Source organism: Carassius carassius, chromosome 21, assembly GCF_963082965.1.
Source record: "Carassius carassius chromosome 21, fCarCar2.1, whole genome shotgun sequence".
NCBI classification, from domain to species: Eukaryota; Metazoa; Chordata; class Actinopteri; order Cypriniformes; family Cyprinidae; genus Carassius; species Carassius carassius.
Window position 1 is genome coordinate 7,488,904 of NC_081775.1, and position 18,730 is coordinate 7,507,633.

At 34.6% G+C, this 18,730-nt stretch overlaps 1 protein-coding gene and 1 long non-coding RNA gene across 2 annotated transcripts in view; one reads left to right on the top strand and one right to left on the bottom strand.

The window, feature by feature from the left end:
• The window catches only part of LOC132097448 (phosphatidylethanolamine-binding protein 4-like), a 126,814-nt gene that overhangs the window by 96,798 nt on the left and 11,286 nt on the right, over positions 1 to 18,730 (bottom strand). The gene's annotated exons all lie outside the window — the stretch shown is intronic.
• Positions 13,439 to 15,384, top strand: LOC132097449 (uncharacterized). The gene is made up of 3 exons (XR_009422735.1): positions 13,439 to 13,685; positions 13,779 to 13,848; positions 15,193 to 15,384. It is a non-coding gene; the product is annotated as an uncharacterized LOC132097449 (long non-coding RNA).

Consider the following 18,730-nt stretch of genomic DNA (forward strand, 5'->3'; position numbering starts at 1 on the left):
CAGCAGACATCAGAGGTTAAACCTTAATTTTATGAAGCTACAAGATTGATTTTTTTTGTTTTTTTTTTTTTGGTGGAAAGGAAATAAAAACAACAACTTAATTTCTTCTCTTCTGTATCGGTCTTTAACATTCATTTACTAGAGTACCACGACGCATGCTTGTTGATTAAAGTCATTATTTTTGTTTTCTTTGCACACAAAAAGTACTCTTGTAGATTCAGTTGAACCACTGACGTCACATGGACTATTTCCGTAGTTCTCCCACCCTGCTGAAAACTATTTAAAAAATAACTGTTTAACAATTAATTCTAGCTTTAACAATTTAAAAATGTACTAAGCCAATATAAGCTATAATGTTTTTGTTATGTAAAATAATTTAGTTTTTCATTTATTATTTTATAGACATGAGCAGACTTGTACAGTACACACGTAATTAACGTTACCCATTTAACAAACACTACAAGTGCAGACTTTGGCAGAATTCAATTTAAATAGTCATCAGGAGCCATTAGTTCGGAAGAATTGAGCATCAGGATGGACAAATTTGTTATTAAGGGAGGAAAACGAAATGTGGAAAATAGTCGCAGTATCAGCAGTGTGTGCTGGACTTTCAGGTTTGCCCTGCCACTCACTTGAAGAAATTTTGTGAACACACATTTTCTGTAATGTCACGCGTCAAGTCATGCTTCTGTGCAACTTACAAATCGCAACTTCATTGTGCTGTTACTCCTTTCGAGCCAAATTTCACAAAATTGTTCAGCTCCCGACAGCATCAGGCGTTTTGTTAATGGTGAATAAAATTATTTATTTATTACAATTAATGTAATTGATTAGATATAATATTAAGGCTATAATATTATAAATCTGGTTGTTTTGTATTGGTGATGTAATTTGTAAATGATATGTGTGTAGCCCGTGAGACTTGCACTTTGATCATAGTGCAACCCAGTGAAAAAAAAAGGTTGGGAACCACTTTTATCGATGCATTTATACGATCTTTCTGGGCCTTGAATGTGTAATTTGCTACACAATTTCTTTTATTTATTTTTTTATAAAATTTAAAAAAGTTATTTTTACCAATGTTAAAAAGTAGGAAAATCTTATATAGAATGTAGAATATCTAAACATACTTCTAACAACATTTGTTTTTTGATCTTATCTTTTGTTGAAGTATTCCTTCAAATGTCCCAGCTTTTCAAAAGGAGTCATCTGAACAATTTAAAGTTGAACAATGTTGTGTTCACATTGCAATACTTTTTGTAAGAAGAGGCAAAAGTTTATGCCGGAGGATGCTACGTTTTTGAGGGGAATGCAATCCTTTTGCAAGAGAATGCAAATGTTTTGTTAGAAAACATTCCTTGGGGGAATGCAAATGTAAAAAAAAAAAAAAAGGTAATGATTTTCTAGAGATTGCAAATGCTTTGCAAGAAAACGCGAAGTTTCTTGGGGGAATGTAAATGTTTTGTACGATTGCAAAGTTTCTATGGGGAACGCAATACTTTTGCGAGAGAACGCAAATGTACTTCACATATTCTGTCCATGACAAAAGTTTTACGAGCAAATGCAAAGTTTTTCTGGCGAATGCAAAAGCATTCGTTGAAGTATAATTTTTGGTACGATCTCATAAAATGTCACAACGTTAACTAAGAATCAAAGAGATTATTTTAGAGTTTATTTTCAAAATGTCATACATGTAAAATATTTTTTCCACTGAACAATTAGTAGGCTATAGCCCAGAGGGGGTCCATGAGATCTGAAAGACTAATAAATCTTGATATTGAACTGACTGGAAAAAACACTGTAACGTAAATGTAACATTTCTGGATTTATCACACCAATCTGGAGAACAGCTTGCATTTAAATGCGCTGCTGTTTGATGTTTGTTTTGTTTTATGCAGTATGTCTGTACACAATATCCTGCATGTATAAACCCATCCATCATGGCCTAACAGCTCAGAGCCACAATCCCATTTTGGACCACCTGAGTGAAATAAACATGACATACGTGTCGCTTTTTGCGCCAGAGCCAGATATCGGATTAAGTGGGATTTACATAGACAAAAAAGTGCCATTACTTTACAGGTCTTTAAGAGGACATGCCTATTGATTGGCAACATGAACCAGACATATACGACTCCAAACAGCTGTGCATTTAGTCCTTGAATTTGTTGGTTGGGTCTCGTGTTGAGATTCTCATAATGCTTCCAACAAAAGCCCGAAGTCAATTATGTAGCTGTCTGAACACATAGGTGCAGCCAGTAAGCCGCTCCATCGACAGAGCGACTGCTTTCCCTCATCTCATGTTTCTCGGCTCTCTCTCATCCTTCTCGAAAGGTCTCAACAGATGCCTGAGGTCCATAAACTCTCTGCATTCTCTGAAGCATCTGGGATCTGCTTCTCTGTCAAGGCAAGTTACGGGACAATAACCTCAGCCACATTTCTCAGGGTAAAAATGTGTTTTTAAAAGCAGAGTTTGAATACATTCGGCACAAAACAGCAGAGAGCCAGAAATCAGCCTAGCGGCAAACACAAGCGCTCGGCTCCTCACACTGTGAAAGGGTTACATCCGCATCTCGCGCTGAAAGAAAACACTCAACATACACACGGAGAAGAACAAATCCTGTTGAGCCAAGCTGAGCTGAGATACCCTACATACTAGCAGCCCTTCCAGGCACAATTAGGATTTTACGGAAGGGAGAAATCCACATTCCTGCACACACAGAACACCGTCCAGTTATTTTCTCTTTCCTTCTCCCTCTTTCTTTCTTACTTGGGAATTTGCGCGAAACAGAGAAAGTCTTGGGAATCAAATTAAGAGCTCTTTTTTTGGCAGGGAAAGGGTGTCTGAGGGTTATCGAGGAAAGTGTACACGTACGTTCACTCGCAATCGATTTCTTCACATTATAGTTGTGTGAAAAAGAAGCATTCAGGTGATTGAGTTTTGCTGTAGCATTTCTAACAAAACAGACCCAGTTTGCCGACAGAAAGCACTATGCATACAGTAACACTATAGTAGTTCTAGTATTTTGTTCTTGGTTTAGGGGCTTTCTATAACACTTTTAGGTAAGCAGATTTCAAAATGAATGCTGCTTGATAATAGGGCTGCACGATTATGACAAAAATCGTAATTGTCGATTCCATTGAAATTGTAATTGCGATTATTAATTATGATTATCACAATTTACATTGAATGATGTTTATACCATTGTTTGATGCAGCTTCATGTCGTATTTTTATATGAAAATAAACAAGCTGAAAACACTGAAAACACTTAGTTCTTTTCTATAGTATTAAGCTTCAAATGTTGAATGTTCAAACTATACATCGGATTGGTTTCTTCTTTAAACTATAAAATAGTAAAAATATGAGTTTTATAACTATTAAAAAGTATATAACTATTATAAAGTATTATAATGTTATACTAAAACTAAAATAATGGGAAAAACCCTTAAGATAACATGTAGAAAGAAAAAACGCATCTTAAGCACACTGAATAACATAAGTGGACTTAGAACGATTAATTGCCGCTTTGAACGATTATGTAATTGAAGCATCCATAATTGTAAACTCAATTAGAAATTCGATTAATTGTGAAGCCCTACTTGATAATACAATCTCTACATGTTTCAAAGGAGCTATGTGGAGGTTTTTACTTTAAAAAAATCTTTAAGATAGAGTTTTCATTTGTACATGTATGAGCCAACCATGATGTAAAATAAAGAATGACACCTCGACTGTCCACCACGGCTGCCTCTATCAGCCTGTAGGCTCAATTGTGTGTGGAGGAGTTGGGCCCGAATTGGCGCGAAAATTCACAAAATGTGACGTCATGCGCGTTCTCATCTACTTGGGCTTACAACCGTACGGCAAGCCAGCCATTATAGTAAGCAGCGGCAATAGTGTTTTCAAATGGACTCTGCGGATGGAAAGAAGCGACCAGCCTCCAGCACAATTCAGACACCCACGGACACTCCTCGTAAAAAGAGCGTGCGCATTGAGAACGAGCATGAGACTGGCTGCAGTTCCTCTAACGGCCACAGGTGTCAGTAACGGTTAGAAATTTCAGAACCTACGCAATGCTCCTTTCAAGCATAAGACATCTTTTCAAAAGTTCCATAGGTGCACTTAAATAAATCACAAGTAATCAAAAATTACTGATATTTATTAAATGTTCTTTTAAGTAAATGTTTCTTATTGTGCCTGATTCTGCAGTGAAATATATAATATACATAATATATATGTTGAATTTCCAGCATCATTACTCCAGGCTTGAATTATTCTAATAAGTAACATTTCTTATTATTACACAGTTGACAAAATTGTGCTGCTTAATATTTTTGTGGAAACCGTGCTACATTTTTTTAAAGGAGTCTTTGATGAATAAACAGTTCAAAAGAACAACACTTATTTGAAATAGAAATCTTTTGTATTGTATTATGAAAGTCTACAGTCACTTTTGATCAATTCAGTTGATATTAATTTATTTAAACAACAACAAAAAAACAAAAAAAAACACATACATACATATATATACATATATATATATATATATATATCTTACTGATCCCAAACATGCGAATAGCGAGAAAAAAATTTAAGTACATATCTTGGCCACAAAGGCGTGGGATAATTAAATTAACAAATAATATCCTAACCTAAAAAGCGTAACACTTCCTGATCAAATCCTTGAGAGTAAAATAATTTCCGCCTCACCATGCAATAATTCACTCTGTCACATTACTGAAATTAAATTTGCAATTCCTTTAATGCAGCACCTTTTGAGCCATTTTATTTTCATATATACACACACATACATACATATATACAATGGGGAATTTTCATCATAGGTACACTTCAACTATGAGAGACAAAATGTAAAAAAAAAAAAAAATCCAGAAAATCACATTGTAGGATTTTTAATGAATTTATTTGCAAATTATGGTGGAAATGGTCCAGATCTCAACCCCATAGAAAATCTTTGGAGGGAGTTGAAAGTCTGTGTTGCCCAAAAACATCACTGCTCTAGAGGAGATCTGCATGGAGGAATGGGCCAAAATACCAGCAACAGTATGTGAAAACCTTGTGAAGACTTACAGAAAATGTTTGACCTCTGTCATCGCCAACAAAGGGTATATATCAAAGTATTGAGATAAACTTTCTTTATTGACCAAACACTTATTTTCCACCTTAATTTGCAAATAAATTCATTAAAAATCCTACAATGTGATTTTCTGGATCTTTTTTTTTTACATTTTGTCTCTCATAGTTGAAGTGTACCTATGATGAAAATTGCAGGCCTCTCTCATCTTTTTAAATGGGAGAACTTGCAGAATTGGTGGCTGACTAAATACTTATTTTGCCCACTGTATATACCCGTAATTCCTCAAATAAAAACCGGTAGTCAAATAAAAGCCGGGCCTCTAATAGTGATAACGAACGTACACGCCCACTACCAGAGCGTTTCTCGTTCTTGAGTCAAGAACCAGTTGCGGCGGTTTTCAGATCACCTGAACTGATTCTGAACTGATTCTGTGCTAATGTTATGATCTCTGTCATCTGGAACGCTATCGTTTTTAATTTAAAACGGGTTATTTAAAACAATTACTTATCAAACAGATGGAATTAGAAATAAAGGCCTCCCTCTAATAAAAGCCTGTTACCTTCTGCAGTTCAGGTAAATAAAGGCCCCGGCTTTTATTTGAGGAATTACGGTATATATATTCCTATGTAATATAAAGAAGTATCCCTATAAAAAGAAACAGCAGACTTCCAGAAGCTCAGCCACGTCAGCTTAATTAATTAGAACTTGATTAGTTATAAAATGGCAAGAAAATTAACTGAATGGAAAATATGAGCTGAATGAGGTGTGACAGTTAGCTGTCAATGTGCGGTTCATTTTTACTACTATTTTTTTCTTTTCTTTAGAAATTAGTGAAATTTTAAATTAGAAATTTTAAATTTAGTGTTCCTGTAGCTCAATTTGTAGAGCATTGAACTATCAAGTGCAAGGTTGGGGGTTCGATTCCCCGGGAACACCTGATAGGTAAAAATTGATAGCCTGTAAGTCACTTTGGATAAAAGGGTCTGCTAAATGCATACATTTATTTTTTAATTTTATTTATTTAGAAATCTAGATCTTATTGTACATAATGACATCATATTCATTGGGAATCCTGATAATAATGTTACTTCCTGGAAAATGTCATTACAGAATTGCCTTTTGTAGTTCTAGTTGACCAATAAGATAAAAAGTGATAAAGGAAAAGGCACAAAACTGATTATTAAAGCAATACTGCAAAGGAAACACATTTTGTATGTTTTGTGGGCTGAAGAAATAACTGCAATATTTCTAATAAAATGCTTCTCAAGTCAGAAAAACCAAGGAACACAACAGTAATGACGACAGCCATTAATATGAAAATACTGAAAATAAAATGTACCCCTTTTTTCTGCTGTCTGCTGTCCTTAAAAACACAATGTACCAGATCATTAAAGAAAGCTGATCTAATTTACCTCACTGATTCATGTAACTGCAGAGAGATCGAGAGAGACTGTGAGTGTCAGGAATCCTTTATTAAGTTCCAAGATGCAGTCATTAAGATTACAGTCGAACAGTGATTCACAAACATCATGAACTGTATTTTCTAAATATGCTTATCTATGGAGAATTATGGGTATTCTGCAACCAAGCCAAGTCCTCCAAACACAAACAGACACACACACACACACAGCTAAAGTGCAACACCATATTAAAGTAGTCAGTTAGGCGACAGTTGAAGCAACAGTTTGAGCGAAGCAGACACTGGAACGCTTACTGAGATTGACTCTGGCCTTTTAGCTGTCTCACGAACATATTATTACTGTCACTAAAGATTCCCTGAATGAATAGAAAAGGTTAACACCATCTCTACCATGTGAACAGCTTAACCATGACCTGCAGTTAAACCACAAATGTGTTTATCAAACTATGATCAGAGTCTAAATATATGAACATGCTAGAATTTAGGATTTTAATGGAAAATTAATATAAATGAACAATTCAATTCCTGACTCCTGATTGGTCAATACAACCTTCCAAGTGCAAAAACTTAATGCACCGTTTTTATTATGCAGTATGGATTTTATAGAAGTGAAGCCGTGCACTATTGTGAATATAAATCACATATATTTTTTCCTCATGCATGATAAATATGAACAAAAGAGAAAAAAAATATGGAGCAACAGTTGGCGAACGCTTTAGAAGACAATACAATAATAAATAAATAAAACACCCAGCCGGATAAGGCACATGCAAATGGAAGTAAGTTGACTTATGCCCACTTGTGTTCTTTTCACAGACAAAATGTCCACATGGTGTTCCAAGTCCTTGTGTATTGTGGGGGAGAGAAGCGGTGAAAAACCTCAGTCACTTCAGGGTAATGCAAATGACTTTAATATGTTAAGAAGATTAAAGTGGATAAATGTCTAGATACATTTTTTTTAAAAAGCCATATAAACCTCTAGTGTTTTTATTTTGCGAGGGGAGGGCTAAATATACGCGAGTCAGTTGGGGATGATCAACACAAAAACCTTTCCGAAACGTGATGCCATTGGCTGAGGAAAATTGGGCTTATTCAAGATTTTGCATTTTAAGCTTCTTGGATGTAAGACCGTCCCACTTTGTTCTTATTATTTTTAAACACCAACCCTTAGGACAACAAAAAGCTACCGGCAGACATAGGTCACAATCTGCTATCTCCTGCACGCTCTCTCTCGAATTAGGCTTGGTTGTCTTCTTCAGCTTTTATCAAAGTGGCTTTAAAGATGGTGAGCTCTGAACTACTTTAGTGGTCTTCCACCTGCGTCAGCTATACGAGAGTTTCTCATGTTATAGTTAAATCAAGTTTTTATAGGTGAGCTTTCTTGGTGATGCAATGAACGCAACTTATTTTTTGAGAAAGAAATCTGAACACGAAATGACAACCGGCTGCAGCAACTGGCCAAAGTTCGGTAGAACACCGCTTAAAAATGTACAGATGCCGTTGCAAAAATATGCGAGTGTGAAAAATGAAAGAGAAATGGAACAAAATAACATAAAAGGATTAAGAAATGATTTGCATAAGATTTCCGTTACTTCCAAAGCGCAGGATCAGAGACATGACAGGGACGTGATGACGGCTGAGTCTTATCGTCAAACACATTCTCTTCAAGGCACAAAGCTAGTCAAGATCAATCACAGTTAATTTCACAATTAAAGATATAACCATCAAGAGAATCTCTTCAGCTTGCTTCTGGGATCCAAAATCTGAAGCATATGAACATATTTATTTCATTCACATTCACTTCGCTTTTTTTTATGATGAACACGAAGTGATATCACGACAATCTGAAACATAAGTGAGTTATGTTCAAGTGTGATGTGCCATGTGCTTACTAGTATATTTGCTCTGATCAAAAAGACAATATCTAACCAGCTGGGTGGCTGCCAATGAAAATCAGATTCAGCTTGTAATGACCACAAAACAACATCAACAACAACAACATGCCCAGCAGGTACTAAAGAAGCTGAAGAACAAGAGAAAATATAGGAAATTGGAAAGAAAGAAAAACAGAAAGAAAGACAGAAAGAAAGAAAGAAAGAAAGAAAGAAAGAAAGAAAGAAAGACAAAAAGGAGAAGGAAAGTAATAAAGAAATTGGAAGGGAAAGAAGGAAGGAAGAAAAGAAGTGGAACGGAAGTAGGAACAAAGTAAGTGGAAAGCATGATAGAAATAAAGTGAAATGTAAGTAGGGATAGTAGAACTTAAAGAAATAAAGAAGGAAATTGAAAGAGAGTAAAAGAAGAAATGAGGAAAGTGGAATAGAAATAAGAAAGGAAGGAAGGAAGGAAAGAAGAAAGGAAGGAGAGAGAGAAGTGGAAAACAAGACCGAAAGAAAATAAAATGGAAGTATGGAAGAAAAAATGGATTTGAAGTTGGAAAGAATGCAGTTGAAAGAAATAGGAAAAGTAGTAATGAAGAAAGTGTAATGGAAATATTGAGAAGGGAGGAAGGAAGGAAAGAAGGAAGGAAGGAGTCAAGTGGAAAGGAAGTGGAAATTAAGAAGTGGAAAGAAAGTGTAAAACAAAATGAAATAGTACGGAAGAAAAAATGGAATTGAAGTTGAAAGTTGAAGGAATACAGTTGAAAGAAACGGGAAAGAAGGAATGAAGAAAGTGTAATGGAATTATTGAGAAGGAAGGGAAAATAAATTAAGAAAGTGGATTGGAAGTGAAAAGGAAGTAATAGGATAGGAAGAAAGTAGGTAAGGAAGGAAGGGAACAAATGCAATGGAAGTAGGAAAGGAAGAAGTGGAAAGCAAGATTTCAATTCAACTCAAGAAATTGAGTTCATATTACTTAAATGTTTCTAATTTAATGACATTACTTGTTAATTCTGAGTAAGCTGAACTTTTTCCATGTCCTTTCTTATTGTACATGTGTTTTTAAGTCCAATCAGTAGTTTCTACTCAAACAAATTGAGTTTGTATTACTTAAACGTGTCATTTCTTTACATTACTTAAGAATTCTGAGTAATTTTTTTGGCCATTAAAAACACTTTTTAATGGCCTATCTTATTGTAATTATGTGTTTGAGCTCAAACAACTCAATATCATCAAGTTTTGCCTGTTACTAACAAGACTGGTTGCAGCCTGGCGCTTCCCGTCTCATGCTGAGGCGTGTCCAACGGTTCATAGGGTCAAAAACAAAATATGAAATCGCGAATTATTTTCCATGGAGTCACGGGTAAATTTGTGATTTTCGGATTTTATTGTTGTGTCCCTGATGTTAACGTAAAATTTATTAAGTTTTAGGTGCTGTACAATATTGTAATGATTGGAAGTAAAGAGGAAGATATATTTTTTTTTCATCACAGCAAATTATCCAGTGTTGAAATCCTGGTGTTGGGGACTTTTAGAGTAATGTGTTAAAGTTGTGGTGTTGAATTTTAGCTAGTGTAAACAGCCCCCTCTGGCCGGTGTAAATACTCAGAGTTACCTTTGAGTGTTAATAGTCACATCCGGGACATTTGCTCATGTGCACGCGCCTGACCCATCTGAAATACTTTTCACAGACGTCATTTTCTTTGCTCACGACGCGGCTCGTATGAGGACGGAATACGGCGAAATAAAGTGTATAATCTTACTCATAAAATGGGGTTTGTACACTGTAAAAGTAGCTGTAGTTTCTACAGCCAAACTTTACAGAATTTTACTGTATAAACATTTTACAAGATGCAGCTGTAATTCGCAATGCATTATGGGTCAAATAAGGTTTTACAGTTGTTAACAGTATATTTCCACGTCAACTGTAATTCATTTACAAGAAGCAGGTGTTGTCACTGTAGTTCCTGCTTTTTACACTAACTTACTGTAGTGTGGCTTTATGGGATTGCGCGCGCATCATTCAAATCAGAAACCCAGCCGACTGGAGCAGCGTGAGAACGATTGAAGATTAGAGGCTTTATTCATAATTCCTGGTAAGTTCACTTAATTATACTTAAGAAATATATCCTTTTATATTTATTTAAGTTAATTTATAAGCGATATCATGTCACAATAGCCTCCTATCCTGACATTCAGTGGTCTTGGTAACTTCTGTGCTGTAAACTGGGAATTGCTATCATAGCATAGTTACGCCAAATGTTCGATTTTTGGAAGTTACATTTTCTTATTGAGAGCATTTAAAAGTAGTGTCTACCTGACTTAAAATAAAGCCCAATGCGAACGATTGTCATAGTAACTACTATCTATCGAAATAACTGACGAACAGCAAAATGTGAAATTTCATTCGTTTATATGTGTTCAACTGTCCCATATTGACTCGACGCCTTACTATAATAAGTGAAAGACATCTTTATATGCCCGACTGGACAAGTAAGCCTGATTTAAAAAAAAAAGAAAAGAAAGAAAGACTGAGGAAGCATCGAAACGCGAGACTGATTCTGATTATATTAACCTTTCATTCAACATCAAAACATGGTTAACCGCACACATAAACTCACGGAAAATACATGAGGTAAATGTTCAACTGTTGAGTTTATTCATAACATATGATATAAGAAGCATCACAAGTGAGCTGTTTTGCTGAGTATCACGATTGCAAATACATAGTTCAATTAGTTAACAAGTTACTTTTTTAGACACAATATTAACTGTTGTTCTATTTCACCAACGAATACAGTTCCAAACAAAGACCAAAGCAAAACTATTTTGCACATTCTCAAATCAAATCTCTCCAAACTTTAGCTAAATGATTCTTTTTTTTGAAGGATCGGTTCAATGAATGACTCAGGTGATTCCCTCATTAAGTTATTTACTGCCACCTAATGGCGGATTAGTTTCAGGTTTAATAAGTAGCATTGCATTTTTCCAACATTTATTAATTGTATTTTTCAAATTTCATGTCATTACACAGTTGTAATTTTGCACTGTTAATTATTTAATTTGATTGATGGTACAGTTCTACAATGTAATATTACAATTTATAATTATAAATTATATAATTTATAATAGTTTGTTTTTTCTAAAATATATGCCATTTTCGGTGTTAATTTTGGTCTCATTTACATAATGCTTTAAAGAAATCACAAGATTATTTTCTTTATTTCTTGTAGGTGCAAAGAATAGCAGCTGATGTGCAGAAATGTTTGATGCTTCAAGACTCTGAAGCTGATTTTATTAGGTAATGTATTATTTAAATAATTTGATAAACTTGTAATTTAGATTACATTTTATATTGAAATACTGCATTGAAGGTTACATTATTACTTATAATTATTCATTTCAGGTCCACCCAGTGGCTTTTGACTATTTGAGGGTCAGATGGTTGTGAATTCATACCTCAACATTGTGCGTCCCGGGAGCAGGCATCTTTTGCACACATTAATTTTTTCAAAGGTAACAAGTTTTACTTAAGTAATTTCATTTGCGAAAAAGGTTACTTTTTTAAAGGGTTACTCCACCCCATAATGAAAATGTAGTCATTCATCACTGTTTAATGTCGTTCCAAACCCGTAAAAGCTTTGTTCGTCTTCGGAACTAAATTCAAGATATTTCGGATGGATGAGAACCGGGAGGCTTGCGTCTGTCCCACAGCCAAACAATTAACAATGTCTAAGCCCAGAAAAGTATGACAAGAATCATCAGAATAGTCCATCTGCCATCAGTGGCTCAACTGTAATTTTACGAAGCTACAAGAATACTTTTTGTATGCAAAGAAAACAAAAAGAACAACTTTATTCAACAAAGTCATTATTTTTTACTTTTCTTTTTTTTTCTTGGAATCACAACACTCACTGGATACAAGACGGACACATAGAGGCAAAACAAGTGGAAAAGTCTCAGAGAAGAGGAACAACCCTCATGTGTGTGCTCATCTCAGAAAGTTGATGGACTTTCAGTATGTATTTATTAAATTGTCTTTTGCAGGAATAATCTTATTTTAATAAAACATAAGCTCAAACAACAGAATTTGTGATTTAATGTTGATTCCAGCATTTTATTTTAATCATTTTCTTTAAAACATATTTGTTTTACCAAAATTATACAAATTCTGTTGATTGACCTTCATTTTTATAGAAAATTTTTTTAAGCAGTTATTTGTGATGCTATACTATTTTTATGATAAGATTTAACTGTTGAAAGACTGAAAATTTTATTTTACCAGTAAAAGCCTTGCAAAGTCTTTCTGCCAGTTTTAATAAATACTTATTTGCCACATCATTGACTTGGTTTTTATTCATTTGTAAATATATTAAGATAGAGCTCATGATAATGCATTTATATCAGTATTTTATAGTTTACTGTTAAAATTATTCTTTAAAGCAGTTTATTACAAGATCATATTGTATTTAGGGGTATTTTCATGATTTTATTGGCAACTTTAGTTGCCAGTTAAATACTGTAATTTAATGAAATTACAAATAAATGCTGTAAAATATATTTACAGGACTTTATTGGCAACTTTTTTGCCAGGTAAATACTGTACTTTAGTGAATTTACAAAATATTGCTGTAAAATAAACTACTAGTAAAATTCAATGTTACTGTAAAAAAATACTACAAACTACTGTATTTCACATATAGCAATTAACTGTAATTCGCTTTGCAGTAATGTCCTTTAATCCATTTTACAGCAATTAACATTTTTACATGATTTTATTAGCAACTTTTTTGCCAGTAAAATCCTGTAAATTCTACAGTAAATTTTTTTACAGTGTAATATCATATTGTTTTAGAATGAAATTTATTTGCTGTGTGTGCATAAACTTCTCAAGGACATTTCCTTTAACTCACGATGCGGAACAGACGAGGGCGTCTTTTAATTTCTATATGTGAAATCTAAAAAGTAAGTGTTTTTATCTCATTTAAAATGTGTTTAATAACATTATGTTGGTTTTTAGCGATATTTATGTACTATACTCCAAAACCTTTTCTCAAGAGAGATATTTTCTTCCACTCGCGATGGGGAGTAGACGGGGAATTAGTTTTTTATCAAAGGAAAACACCATAAGTAAGTGATTTACCTCGTTTACATGTATTTTATAAGATGATATTACTTTATGGTGATATTTAAATGCTCTGCGCGCCTAAACGAGCCTAACGGTTCCTCACAGATTTGAACTGCTGTTCAGAAGACCATGATGGTGCAGACGCGGAAAAGTCCAGAAGTAAGCGTTTTACCTCATTTAAAATATCTATTTTATAACAGCATATTGATTTATTGCGACATTAATACGTGTGCGCTCCTACACTTTCCTCAGAGAGATATTTTCTTTCACTCACAAAGCGGAGCAGACGGGGAAGTTGGTTTTAACAAGGAAAACACGGAAAGTAAGTGTTTTACTTCATTTACTATATGTACGTTATTTCATAAAATAATAATATTTAGTAACGTTAATGCTATTTGTATGCTGTGCATGCCTAGACGATCTGAAACATTTCTCACAGATTAAATTTGATGTCAAAATACCAATATCAGTAAAGTTAATTGTTTCTTGCATGTCTCCTGACCAAATGTTGTAATTTTTCTCATTATACCAAGCATTAATTTAATGAGTTTTCATAATTGAGTTTCAGTATATTGTATTTTAGTTATTTTTTCCTTATATATATATATATTCATTTGTATATATTTGAAAATAACTTTTCAATATACTCAAATCCTCTATAAGGCATGAGTTAAATTGTTCACCCTTCAAAGTGAATTTGTGCCCTCACAAGACTTGGAGTATGACACATGGGTAGCATGAACTACAGATTAGAGATTAGATATGATTTTTTTGGTACTGTCATTTATTTATGTGCCGTCTCATTTTTGCGCATACATTTTGATAGACAGAGCCCTCAGCGCAGTGAGATCAGCATGGAATTCAGGAATCGTAGAAAGAATCAGAAACATACTGAACTTTTTCATATTATTTAACAAATATCCTGACTAGATTGTTGGTCTCTGTGCATGACTTTGTGTTCATGAGATACTATTAGTTTAGTTCACTCTGAATTGCACAAAAGTTGTGAAAAAAAATCAAGAAAAAAAAAAACCTGTGTACTTCACCGAGTTGAATCTTTTTCACTGACTCCTGACCAGAGCTTCGGTTGTTATGACTGTCAAAATGACAGCTGACAGATTAACATGATAACTTCCTGTTGCAACGAGCACAGCAGATGTATTACCTCAGAGAAAAAAGCACATATGTTATATTTCATGCTTTGTTTTTATTAATCTTCATTTTTCACAACTTGTGTGCTTTTCCTAGTTGAGTTGGATTGAATTGCTTTGCTAATAGATTCTCATGAACACCTATTCATGCACAGAGACCAGCAGTCGGGTAAATAAATGATGACATCATTTAAAAAAAAAATTTGTGGCTAAATAATCCTTAAAACAAATTATTCACCTGAATTGTTATTCACTTATACTCATGCCGTTCTTCTAACACCATGTAAGACATGTATGTCATACAGGTTTGGAACCACATGAGGATGAAAAAAATTATGACAATTTTTGGGTAAATGCTTTGAGTGAACTATTATTGTATTGTAATTGATACTTGTCTGATATTTCACCTCTTAATAATATTTTTGATAAATGGATGTAAAATTATTGTTTTTTTCTCCCCAATTTTACAGAAGCACTTTTGTGATGCTGCAAGTGGGAGTGGATTTCTTGCTTAGATGGAAACTGCAGAGAACCACATCCTGTCTTCCTGAAAAAAAGAAAGAGACTACTTTCTCCAAGGAGGTCCAAACGCCATTGGCACAGACTTTGTTCAGTGATCAGTAACATACATTCAGCCAGGGCCGTCCTTAAGGGGGTGCAACTGATGCGGTCGCACCGGTCCACACTTGAGGGGTAAACGGACTGAATGAGCCCCCCCCACCCCCCGGGAACACTTCCTACTTTGCACCGGGTCCTAAATCAGCTAAGTACGGGCCTGTATTCATAGTTACTGGTAATGACTGAGATGCTGTGGTTTAAGCAGATAAATGTAAGCACTATAAACCTGATTAAATTGAGAATACATATGGACCAAATACGTTTTTTTTTTGTGCCTTTGCACTGATTTGCTTTGACATTGTTTTAATTGTTGTAAAGTATGTTCTTTATATGAATTGAAAACACTGAATGTGAAGACATTTTGGTGCAGGGAAAAAGAATTACAATATTTCAGTTAAAATAAATAAGTGTAAAGGCCTGTTCACACCAAGCACGATAACTATAAAGATAACGATAAAGATATAGTTCTAAAAATCGTTCTCAATATTAAAGAATAGCGGAGTCCACACCACAACTATAACGATAAAGGCACAGAGAAACGATATCGTTGGAATCACTTTCAGAACGATTTTTTTTTCTTCCTGATGAACGATAAAACATTGTCAACCAATCAGAATCAATCCTGCTGTAATGAGCTCGAGAATTTAAAGCAGCAGACGCACGTCCGCTTAGAATACACAGACAATATCGTTCGCTGGTGTGGACGCTAATATCGTTATCTTTATAGTTATCTTTATAGTTATCGTTCTTGGTGTGAACAGGCCTTAAACATGCATTGTTTTGTGAATTAATGTATCTCTCTCTCTCTCTCTCTCTCTCTCTCTATATATATATATATATATATATATATCTGTGTTATATAATATATGCACACACATACATACAACCCGAATTCCGGAAAAGTTGGGACGTTTTTTAAATTTTAATAAAATGAAAACTAAAGGAATTTCAAATCACATGAGCCAATATTTTATTCACAATAGAACATAGATAACGTAGCAAATGTTTAAACTGAGAAATTTTACACTTTTATCCACTTAATTAGCTCATTTAAAATTTAATGCCTGCTACAGGTCTCAAAAAAATTGGCACGGGGGCAACAAATGGCTAAAAAAGCAGCAGTTTTGAAAAGATTCAGCTGGGAGAACATCTAGTGATTAATTAAGTTAATTGATATCAGGTCTGTAACATGATTAGCTATAAAAGCTTTGTCTTAGAGAAGCAGAGTCTCTCAGAAGTAAAGATGGGCAGAGGCTCTCCAATCTGTGAAAGACTGCGTAAAAAAATTGTGGAAAACTTTAAAAACAATGTTCCTCAACGTCAAATTGCAAAGGCTTTGCAAATCTCATCATCTACAGTGCATAACATCATCAAAAGATTCAGAGAAACTGGAGAAATCTCTGTGCGTAAGGGACAAGGCCGGAGACCTTTATTGGATTCCCGTGGTCTTCGGGCTCTCAGACGACACTGCATCACTCATCGGCATGATTGTGTCAATGACATTACTAAATGGGCCCAGGAATACTTTCAGAAACCACTGTCGGTAAACACAATCCGCCGTGCCATCAGCAGATGCCAACTAAAGCTCTATCATGCAAAAAGGAAGCCATATGTGAACATGGTCCAGAAGCGCCGTCGTGTCCTGTGGGCCAAGGCTCATTTAAAATGGACTATTTCAAGGTGGAATAGTGTTTTATGGTCAGACGAGTCCAAATTTGACATTCTTGTTGGAAATCACGGACGCCGTGTCCTCCGGGCTAAAGAGGAGCGAGACCTTCCAGCATGTTATCAGCGTTCAGTTCAAAAGCCAGCATCTCTGATGGTATGGGGGTGCATAAGTGCATACGGTATGGGCAGCTTGCATGTTTTGGAAGGCTCTGTGAATGCTGAAAGGTATATAAAGGTTTTAGAGCAACATATGCTTCCCTCCAAACAACGTCTATTTCAGGGAAGGCCTTGTTTATTTCAGCAGGACAATGCAAAACCACATACTGCAGCTATAACAACAGCATGGCCTCGTCGTAGAAGAGTCCGGGTGCTAACCTGGCCTGCCTGCAGTCCAGATCTTTCACCTATAGAGAACATTTGGCGCATCATTAAACGAAAAATACTATATAAGGAAATCTATATAAGGCAAGAATGGGACCAAATTCCAACAGCAAAACTCCAGCAACTCATAGCCTCAATGCCCAGACGTCTTCAAACTGTTTTGAAAAGAAAAGGAGATGCTACACCATGGTAAACATGCCCCGTCCCAACTATTTTGAGACCTGTAGCAGAAATCAAAATTGAAATGAGCTCATTTTGTGCATAAAATTGTAAACTTTCTCAGTTTAAACATTTGCTATGTTATCTATGTTCTATTGTGAATAAAATATTGGCTCATGTGATTTGAAAGTCTTTTAGTTTTCATTTTATTAAAATTTAAAAAACGTCCCAACTTTTCCGGAATTCGGGTTGTACATACATACATACATACATACACATATACATATACATATATATATATTATATATATATATATATATATATATATACAATGTTTGTTGTTGTTGTTGTGTTTAAAACACTTATTGCAGTGTTGTTATTTAACTCCAATAGTGTTACATTTTAACACCGTATTGGTGTTGCAAGTGTCAACACTTTTGAAAGTGTTGATTTAACACTCATGTGGTGGTTTCCATATATACACTGAGAAAGTGTTAAATTTAACTATTGGTGTTAAATTTCCCATTTCAAATTTGTAGTGTGCCATCACTGAGGAAACTACACACTAGAAACCTATTAGGCCATGGCTTTGTTTCTTTTGTTGCTAAAAAAAAAAAAGACATGTTCAATATAAATAAAATTGGATCAGTGTAATGTTGCAGGTGTATGTATTTATTTTACATAGCTCTATTGATGAAAAGATATTTTGAGTTTCAGGAACTAAAAGTTAAGTTGGGTCAGTTACAATATACAATTTAGCTGAATTGGTAATGGAGTAATGCTAACTTAACAAGCCGAGTTAAATAAATGGGTGGGGAATGATTGTTTAAACTAAGTATCTTCGGTTACTGTAACTCAGTTATAAGTACATTCAACTTAAATGTTCTATTTCATTCCATTATGGGCTTAAGTACATTGAACGTAGTCCACTTCACTTATTCAACTAATGCTTCATTACTTAACATTTTAAAGGCAACGAGTTACCTCAGTTTTTTTTTTTTAAGTAAATTCAACTTATCCGGGTTTACAGTGAAGGACTAAAGGAAGGAAGGAAAGAAGAATGAAGGAATGTAGAAAGCTGAGTGGAAGTAGAAAAGGTAAGAATTAAGTAAAAAGGAACAACATGGAAAAGAAGAAAGGAAGAAAGTGGAAAGGAAGGATCAACATATTGTATCTTCTGCACTTTAGGTTTCATTCATTTAATAAATGGAGTTCAATTTATTTAAA